Raw genomic sequence first — 10846 nt, forward strand, 5'->3', positions numbered from 1 at the left:
TGCGAGCCCCTCTATGATTTAATGATGACACATATAAGTGCTTGGCCAAGCCAGGACTGATTTGGTTTGTTCAATCAGTCAGTCGTTATAAATCGGATATCGGAAATAGAAAGAGAGAATGATTATAATGCATGTCTCAATCCATATGATATCTAGAATGGAGGAATATATGATCACTTATCTAATGGACGTGTCATTTGATTTGTTCAGAGTTCGAAAACAACTTTAAGAGATACGATTGCTAGTCAGGTTATGAAGTCGTACTCGCAATAATAGTTTTAGACTTATCCAAGTGGGAAACTATTGGATTAGATGTCTAAGCCCATAACTATTATTGTTATGTACTTGACCTGAGAGTAGCATGGTCCATTTGGGTTGCATATCATCAGGGCAATTTGTTAGGATGGACTTTTGAGAGAACATGTTGTATATGATTTATAAATATATTAATATGAAATCATATGTTTTAATTAGTATTGATCAAGAATTAATTTAGAATTAATTTAGTGATCAAAAGAGACAAATTAAATCTATGGGGACTAATTATGTTAATTAGTTATATTTACATGTGTTGGGCTTATGATCCATGTTGGACCAAGTTTATGTATGGATACATAAAGAGTATGGCCACATGAACCATGGATCATTAAACCAATGGTTATGGATTTGGGTTATATCCATGACCCTAGAAGTCCCACATATAAGTACATACTTCATTGCCCGAAATCAATACAAGTGCATTCTTGGAGTTCATGGTAGCTTTTGGGTATTTGGGTATATGGAGATTCTCTCTCAAGTTCATCCTTTGTTCATGATGTGTTGTGATTCCACTTGAGGCTTCCACACTATTGGGGTAAGCTCTTAAGGCTAGATACATCAAGACTTCAAGCTCCACTATAAGGCATGTTATCCTTACTAGATTCTTTTGTTATATATGATAATTGTATGCTAGTAATAGGTAATACCTTGGAAAGTTCATATTTGCATATGTAATAGAGAAATGATAGCTCCAAGGTATTTTGGGTTTCATTAACACCTTAGGAGTGTTAGAATGCTCAAAACACAACAGAATATCCCTCAGATGCTCCTCATGTTGCTCTCTGGATCTTGAATACACTAGAATATCGTCGATGAAAACAATCACCGATCGATCCAACCTCGGCCTGCATATTTGGTTCATGATATCCATGAATGCTACTAGTGCATTGGTGAGCCCAAAAGGCATCACCCTGAGCTCGTAATGCCCGTAACAGGTCCTAAACGCCGTCTTCTGGATATCCTTATCCTGCACTCTCATCTGGTGATATCTAGAACTCAAGTCTATCTTGGAGAACCAATAAGCTCCCAACAACTGATCGAACAAATCATCGATCCTCGGTTGCGGATAACGGTTCTTGACCGTCAACTTGTTCAACTCCCAGTAATCGATGCACATCCGATGTGAACCATCCTTTTTCTTGACAAAAATGATCAGCGCTCCCCATGGCGAGCTACTCGGTCGGATGAATCCCTTCCCCAACAACTCCTGAAGCTTTGAGGATAACTCTTGCATCTCTGGTGGCGCAAGGGAATAGGGTGCCTTGGCAATAGGCGCCGCCCTTGGAACCAAATCGATGCGAAACTCCACCTGCCTCTCGGAAGGCACACCCAACAATTCCCCAGGGAAAACATCCGAAAACTCTCACATTATCGGAACCTCATCGATATAACTCGACCTCTCTGCAGCAACTCGTGTATCCATCACATAGCTTACAAACCCTCTATAGCCCTGCTGTAGACTGCCTCGCTCGGGCAGCCGAGAAAAATGTTGACCCAGATCGGGTACCCTCACCATACACCGTAAGTACTCCCCCACTAGTGTATCGTATGATCACCAACTGACGCTCGCAGTCGATAACAGCTCCAAATCGGCTCAACCATTCCATGCCCACGATGACATAGACATCCCCCATCGCAATCGGTACCAAATCTATCGGGAACTCAACATCGAAAATCTCAAGTACACATCTTCGAATCTCATTAGTAGCAAAAATCGCTCGCTCGTCAGCTATAGAAACTCACAGAGGTCAACTCAACGCCTCTCGTTGGGTACTGATGTGCTGACTAAACGCTAATGACATTAAAGATTGACTCGCACCCTAGTCAAATAACAACAAAGTAGGTAAAGAATTCACAAGAAAAGTACCTAAACATATCACATATATGCACCATATATATAAACAAAAGAATAAGCAAAAGTTGACATACCAGCCACAACATTAGGTGCTGCGCGGACCTCCTCCGCGGTCAACTGGAATGCTCTACCGCGAGCCTTTGGCGCCTCGAGCTTCACAGGCCGACTCTCTATAGCTCGAGTGGAAGAAGGCACAGATCCCTGTGCTTAGGGATGCAAACGAGCCGAGCCGAGCTCGAGCCTGACCAGGCTCAGGCTCGGCTCGTTTAACTATTTATAGGCTCAAGCTCGAGCTCGACTCATTCGAGCCTTATGGTACAAAGCTCGAGATCAGCTGGTTAAGAATTGTATGTGCTCGTGCTTGGTTTGGGCTCGGCTCGTATACAGTATACTCTAATTTCCTAAAATGGTATTTATTAAATTATTATTTATTTTAATATACAAAAATAAAAATAATTTTATTATTATTATTATTATTATTATTATATATATATATATATATATATATGTAGGCTCGTTTAGGCTTGCAAGCCTAATCGAGCCAAGTAACAGAGGCTCGAGCTCGAGCTCGTTTAATAAACAAGCCTAATATTAATCTCGAGCTCGGCTCGGGCTTGTTTAAAATCGATCTCGAGTCGAGCTTTTAACGATTCGATCTCGAGTAGCTCACGAGTAGCTTGCTTCGTTTGCACCCCTACCTGCGTTGATCCCTGAATCAAGTGCGGGCACGCGGGCTTCCTATGGCCAGTCTGTTTGCAATGAAAGCAAACCATGAATCCCTTGGGGCAATCCTTGGCTATATGACCCTCCTTGCCACATTTGTAGCAAGCACCTGCACGAAAAACTCCATCATATCCCTTACTGCACTTCCCACAATTGCGGCCCTTCTGGCCTTAAGATCTTGTATCAGCGGACTTTGCCTGCTTGGCTGCCGGCTGAGACTGCACCGGCCGCCTGTCCCTCTTTTGAGACTCGGCCTGCTCCCTGGCCTGAGTCTCTAGCTCAATCTCCCTCTTCCGACAATTTTCCTGGAGCTCGGCAAATGTTCGGTACACCGAGTTCGCCACGAACTCCCGAATGTCCCTCCTCAGTATGCTCAAATATCTACTCATGCGTGCCTGCTCGGTAGACACGTGCTCAGGGCAAAACAACACCCTCTCATGAAACATCCTCATGATTACCGTCACAGACTCCGTCCCCTGCTTAAGGGACAAGAACTATTGGGCCAAACGTTCCCTCCCCACCAGGGGAACATACTCCCCTCTGAACATAGTGGTGAACCTATCCCAGGTCACCGCGGTAAGCTCTGCAGGAGTAAAATCTGCCATCACAAACTTTAACCAGTCCTTCACTCCCAAGTGAAGCTGGTTCAGCGCGAACCGTACTCTCAAATGTTCCGGACAGGAACAAGTGTAGTAACATCCCTCAACGTCATTGATCCACTTCATCGCGGCTATCAGATCCTGTGTCCCATCGAACTATGGTGGCTTCGTGTTGCTGAACTCTCGGTACAACAACGAGTCACCCCCTTGCGGCCTAGCAACAGCGAGAACTGCGGTGGCTGCAGCAGCAGCAGCCTCGGTCAGAGCAACATATCGCTCGTCAGATGTCTCAATCAGCGTGGTCTTCATAGACCCAAACATCTCCGGAATCTATGCCAGAATGCTTGTGGCCACCTCCTCGTGGATCATCCTACGGATCTCCTCATTGCTAGTATTACTGGTACCACTGCCTCCTGGGTTGTGGTGCGTCCCCACCATGATGCCTCTTAAATATGACATAAAATAATCAGAGACTTGACTGAGATTACTCACACTCGATCAACCGTTTCTACTTTTTCCTTAGCACCCTAAGGATTCATACTTGGAATGTTTATCGATCCGGTGATTTCAGTAGTACGGGCCCAATCCTACCTTCCACACCGTATTCGTATCCACACCAAGTCCTCCTCCTAGGATACCAATTTGCAAGTACTTTATACCCTCTGAATTCAACCTACTCTCAAGTAGACCTCTCACAAGCTACTCTCTAATACATACATGCACTCAAATTATCTTACAACAACATAAACGCCTAGGATAAGGCATCACATATCAGGCCACCCCTAGTCCTAAGATATGATTTACCTAGCCTACTCTAGCATGCATAGCACACCACATAATATCTCATAACACATAATGTAAGGGTATTTTGGGAAATCACCGTTCGGGCGCTGGTTGATTGTACACACTTCTCCTTTTTGATTTTTCTCAAAATCTTTTACTCTTCTTAGAAAAAATGTTTGTTTTATGAAAAATTCTCTCAAATCCTCAATTTGAGTTCAGATATGCCCGAAGGTGCATCCGAATCCCTCAAAACAAGGCTCTGATACCAACTTGTAACAACGTGAAAATTTAAAACAATTTTTCATTTTTCAAACGTAACATTTCTCATATAAATCAACTCAAAACACAAGTGTATCAAATGTTATCATGGTAAAACATATCCCAGAATCTCAAGTACAAGATCCTCTGTCAGTGTGTACATATGATGTCGATGCCTTCCTGCGATCCTTGCTAGTACCTGAAACAGATATCGCATAACACGGTAAGCATAAATGCTTAGTGAGTTCCCCAAAATACTACATACAAAACATAAGCCACTTGAGATTATAGCTCAACGAGACCTTACGGTCAATGTGTCTCAGGGGCTTTCTGGTCCAACAATCGGAGTTGACCTTCCGGTCCTACTCTGTCGACCATCCGGTCCATACCATATTGACTTTCCGGTCCATCCACTGCTAACCTTCTGTTCCATACCCTGTTTACCTTCCGGTCCATACAATACTACTCATAACATACATAACATATACATATCACATAGAAACATATATCACATACTCATCATAGCACATAAGACCTTCCGATCACACATAATTACCATTCTAGGTAAGGTATTGTGAGAGGACTCACCTCGTATTATGTCTAGTTATTCACGTGCTCGAATCCCTAGCCCCGCTTAATTACATAAAGTAATTATCTCAAATAAAAATGGCTTTCAAGGCTAGACCAATCCCTCCCTATGTTCTCTCAGAAGGCTAAAAGACCATTTTACCCATCTAATGGTCCAAAAGTCCACATGTTGACCAAATCTTAAAAGTCAACGAAAGTCAACTGTAGGGAGTTACGCTGCACGTATCTGCACTTAACACGGAGCGTACTTCACGGTCATCCAGAATCGGGGTACTCGACCCCCTATGCGGCGTGTACTTGGATTACACCTTGCGTAATTCCCTGTTTCATACTTTCATAATTTTTGGTCTGAATAGATTAAGACATAAGCTAATATCTCAGATCCATGCACTCTACTGTCTCTTAATCCATAACGTCGAAACCTTTAAGCATTTGCATGGGTGTAAAGGTTACCAATCACTTCAAACACACATCCTCTTTCCCCGTTAAGCCCTAATCTCATGCATGTCTTAATCTTAACGTCCGAGATTGGATATTTATGGATCTACAACAAAAAATACACTAAAATGGGGTCGATCAAGGTCCATGGGTTCCTTTGCTCAAAAAGTCTCCACTATTGGGACTTAAACCCTAAAAATGCTCCTATATGATGTTCATAACAAAAGAGTGGTAAAGTTTGAAGCTTTTTACCATTGTGAGAAGCTCCCAACTCAATTAAGCTCAGATCTAGAAGCTTCGACTCCAATCCTTCGTCTTCAAGGCCCTCTCTTCTTCTTCACAAGTACACAAAGACACTTTCAAGCTCCAAAAACACACACACACACACAAGTTTAGAATGAATGTTTAACTCCTTTAGGGTTTCACTCACTGGAATGGTGGTTGGGATGGAGGCCATAACATTCCTATTATAGTGCCCAAGTCTCATTTAGAGTTTCATGATTGAGCCCAATACGCCTAGCGTACACTATGGTACGCCTAACGTACTGGGTAGCACCCGCGTCAAGATCACTCTCATGAGTATGCGTAGCGTACTCTTCAGTACACCCAATGTACTCATTTGCTACCATTTCCTTCCATGGACTAGTTTTGACAACTTGGAAAAGAACAGGGATTAAATAGATATACCTGATTTCTGGATGTTACAAGTGTAATTCATAATTAACTAAAAGCAAACACATAACCGAACTCATGCAAAAATGAAAATTTCTTGAAGATTGAATTTTCATTTTAGTATAATACATATTTCTAATACTAGAGAATCACAGTGTCGTAAGGATTGAGTTCTTCAACTCATTTGAATAACTAAAGATATTATAGACATAAGTTTTATACATTTTCTAATGTTTCATAATTATGTAAAAGATACATCGTGTTTATGTATCGAAGACCTTGACTCTACTCTTATTTTGTATATTATAATATAAGTGTTGTACTCTATATCGAAGGTTACACACCTTCAATATATATTTTTATTTCTATATGCGCGTTTAGTTTGTTTTTTGATGCTAAAGTCACACAATATATTTTGTAGTCTATCGATAACAATGCTGTCTATATAGAGTGTTGTGATCTTAGGTATTAAATATGCAATTTATCACATTCCAAACTTGTATCTGAGACTTCTTGTAGATTTTAGTGAGCTTAAACCAGATTTATTTGTTGCTTGTGCTCATTTGCTTTATGAATTGATTACTTGACTGAATCCTTCACTCATCAAATTCACACTATTATAACCATGTTATATCCATTCACGAGTGCATAAAATCCTTGCCCCAAGCTGTTGAAGTGACAACACTTCATACTCATCATGCACTTGTAATTTACTTTTTCGAAAGAACTATTAAAATTTTTATTGAACCTACTTTAACTCTACATGTTTAAGCATACATCTTGGGATGCAGTAATATAAATGTGCTCATATCTCCACAATCAAGATTTCGAAATTGAAGCCAACTTGTAACATTGTATTAGATGTGAATTTGGTATCACACCCATAGAGTTATTAAGTGGGCCTTAAAGCCATCGATATCACTAAATTTCTTAACATTCTAGCTAACTCCTTTGTCAAGTAATAAGCTACATTATGTTACGATTGAACAAATTCAATAAAAATGATTCCGTGAATTATAAGATCGCATACTATACTATGCCTTACACCAAAATGTTGTGAAATTTCATTAAACACTTGACTATAGGCTTTATCCTAGGTGGAAGCACTATCATAATGTATAGAAATGGCTAATATATGCTTTTAGAATAGAGAAATTGATGGTTTTCTTATATTACAAAAAAGTTCTCAATGCAGAAAATCACATAACAATTAAGAAGGGAACATGTAACCTAAAAGGAACAATGTCTTCACATTAAGGCAACATACTTTGAATAACAAAACTATGATGAACCCTAGTAATTTCGAAAATCACATAGTAAAGTTACACACCTTAAACGTGTTAAAAAAATTTAGTTGATTAGTTCTTTGTAAACTTGAAAAGCTAGCACCGAAAGTTTAGTAACTCCAATGGTTTTTACCCAAATCCTAGAAACAAGAACACACAAAAGAAGAGAGGGTAAGATGCAAACCTCCGGCTCTTCTAAAGGAGAAGTTGTGAAAACCCGAAATTTCCACTTTGTACGAACATTAACTATTCACTAAAAGCTAGTCCAGTTTCAATGAATTTCAGACTTATCCGAATAAGTTTGTGTACATTAGGGTTTACATTTAAGGAGATATCAGGAGAGTGGATGCTCATGGGTTTGTGAAACTTGAGCATTTCAACACTTCATCATGTTAGAGTCCAATTCAAGAATAAAATATTTTCTGCCAAAATATTTCAGGACTATAAATAGATTTCTGAACTAAATTATTCATTATTCACATTTCCAACTAGAGAACATCCATATTCTCTCTCACGGATCTTCGGGTTTTCATCCCAAATCGTGAGTACACTTCTCTAGTTGTGTTATAATGGTTGTTTTATGCGTATTAACATAGATTGAATGTCATATATGTGAGTTCATACCCCTTTAATTAACCTTTGAAATACTTTTAAATGTTTTAAATACTTTATGGGGGGGGGGGGGGAATACAAGTTCAATGCTTATAGTTATTGAAATCAATCGCATGTGATTGCATTAATCACATGTGATTAATAACTAGAAAACCAATGATTTTATCACTGTTCAAACTGTTTATCAAACTGCTTTACTTCAAAATGTTTTACAAACTCTTTTACTTATCAAATACTTTTATTTAAACTTTGTTATACTTCTTATAAATTGCATGCCCATATATGTATAGATATATAAGCAATGTTTAAAGGGCTTAGGAAGGCCATCCGCCCTATTTCCTTTTTCTCGATTTGGATGTGGTCTGGTGGGATTTCGGGTGACCATCCGAAGGTCGTTTCAATATTAGTTATATATCAAATATACATATATAGACATAAAGGTACTTCCATATTCATGCGTGCTAGACACATCATTAGTGAGTTACCATCGGGGTAACACAGGATCATATTATTACAACTTCTAGATCAATGAGTCAGTTCATTCATGAGTCTTTACATTACATTACCATGAGAACATATACATTACATTACTATGAGAACATATACATTACATTACTATGAGAACATATACATTACTGTACTAGGAAGAGAACATATACAACTATACTAAGAGGAGAACATATACAACTATACTAGAACGAGAAACATTACATTACATATACAAGAATACGTTAACAATTGTGATCCACTGTATCGGAGCATGCCTTAAATGTCATGGCCCGAGTTGTAGCCAGAATTCTCTTGGAGGGAGAGCGTGAGTTTGCCTATAGATCTATACTGGATTGACTATCCTACACCTTGCTGCTAGCTACAGCCGGACCTGCAGGTCTGCGGGTGCCAAACGTCATTCTGTTATTACGACCATTCGTATGTCGTTGTTACCAGTCGATAGTATGGTGCAATTATCACATTATACCTTAATATAAATCCGGTTTAAGGTAGTTAGTACAGCAGTAGTTCCTATAATGCAAAACTATAGTACTACAATGATTTACCCATTACATATTTTTAGTGATAACCTCACTTAAACATTAATGTACAAACTATATTTGTTAAATGATAGGTACACTTGGGAAATTACACACTTTTACAACAAACGAGCATACAAAATAGTTAAGCCTTGGTAGAAGGCTACTTTAATAGAAAATATAGATTTTTCTGAGAGATTCAAACTTTTACAAACACTCACATACATTTTACAAGCTTACACTTGAGACACTTTCAAACGTTTTGATAACAAACATCGACACTAAAATACTTATGAACTCACCAGCTTAATGCTGATAAACTCTTTCAAAATAACTTGTATTCTCAGGTCATCAGTAGACAGGTACCGATGCCAGCTTTTGAGAAGATGGAGCGGATTCAAGACTCATCATATTTTTTTGATTTACATTATATTTTTGGTGTCTAAAACTGTACAGAACACGCTTGTATTAAAATTATATATTTAATGCAATGGATGATGTTGTTTGCTTATTTATATTTACTGTGTTGTGATACTATACATGACGTCCTCCACCCCAGAACGTTTCCGCCGTTCTTGGTTTTGGGGTGTGACAGATTGGTATCAGAGCATTGTTTATAGTGAATCAAGTATATCAACCCATAAAAGATATACTAAACTATAAACCCATTAGGGATTAAAGCACTCTGACCAAGAGTCTATACTTTAAATATTAAAATATTTAATTAAGTATACTAGTCTGCATTCATACTAAAATCAGTGTCACAACGACAAGAACAAAAGTATTACGATTGTTAAATATCACATGTGAGCTCGGGGATGTATGGTCAGTTCTGGGAATGGCATAGCCTGATCAACTATGCTGGTCCGAGGAGTGATTAGCATATGCCCTAGAATGGTTGTGATGTGTTAACAAGTCTAAAAACTTACCAACAATACCACAAGAAGATCAGTAGAACATAAACTTAAAATACTATAGGTGTATTTTGTACTACTAATTACATGCATACTATATTCTTATACCTCTCTTCTCGCGTAGATTTAAATGGCTAGATTCCATCATGGCGACCCGTACTTTCCAAATGAAGGCAATGCCGGGTGGATCGAATAAGAGCCCGAAGATGAGCATCCAATCCCTTTGGATGATCACCTTGCAGAAGGCTTTTTTGATGGATCTGACTCTGAGCCTGAAGTCAACAACCTACCGCTAGTAGGCCAAGCCCCGAACAACAACCCCCGACCAGCTTTTCCAGGTCCTACTCCTTTGTGGGCAACCAACATGAATCGCTGGAGTGATGAACATGGTCAACCCTTACCATACTTTGGGGACTAAAGCTTTTACAACGTCAGTGAAGGTGGCTCTACTGACCGAGCTCTGCCTGTCATTATCCGCAGGATAGCTCGTAATGTTGAACAAGGTCGAGCAGCCATCGACCAGGTCATGGAGATTGATGCCAACTCAGGTGTCAACACAGTCCGCATCCGCCGTCTTGAAGAGGACAGGGAATGGACCCGGAGAACCAATGAAACGCTGCAGCAACAGCTGGCTACCTCACGAGCTGAAGTCTTGGAACTTCGAGCCCGTCAGAGGGCTCAGGAACGACACCTTCAAGAGGTGTTTCGTCAAGTGTCAGACCTCAGGACTCGCCCGAGGAATTCCTATTGCCGTTAGATGATGTCTAGTATA

This window comes from Lactuca serriola, chromosome 8, assembly GCF_051521515.1.
Source record: "Lactuca serriola cultivar US96UC23 chromosome 8, Lser_US96UC23_V15, whole genome shotgun sequence".
NCBI lineage: Eukaryota > Viridiplantae > Streptophyta > Magnoliopsida > Asterales > Asteraceae > Lactuca > Lactuca serriola.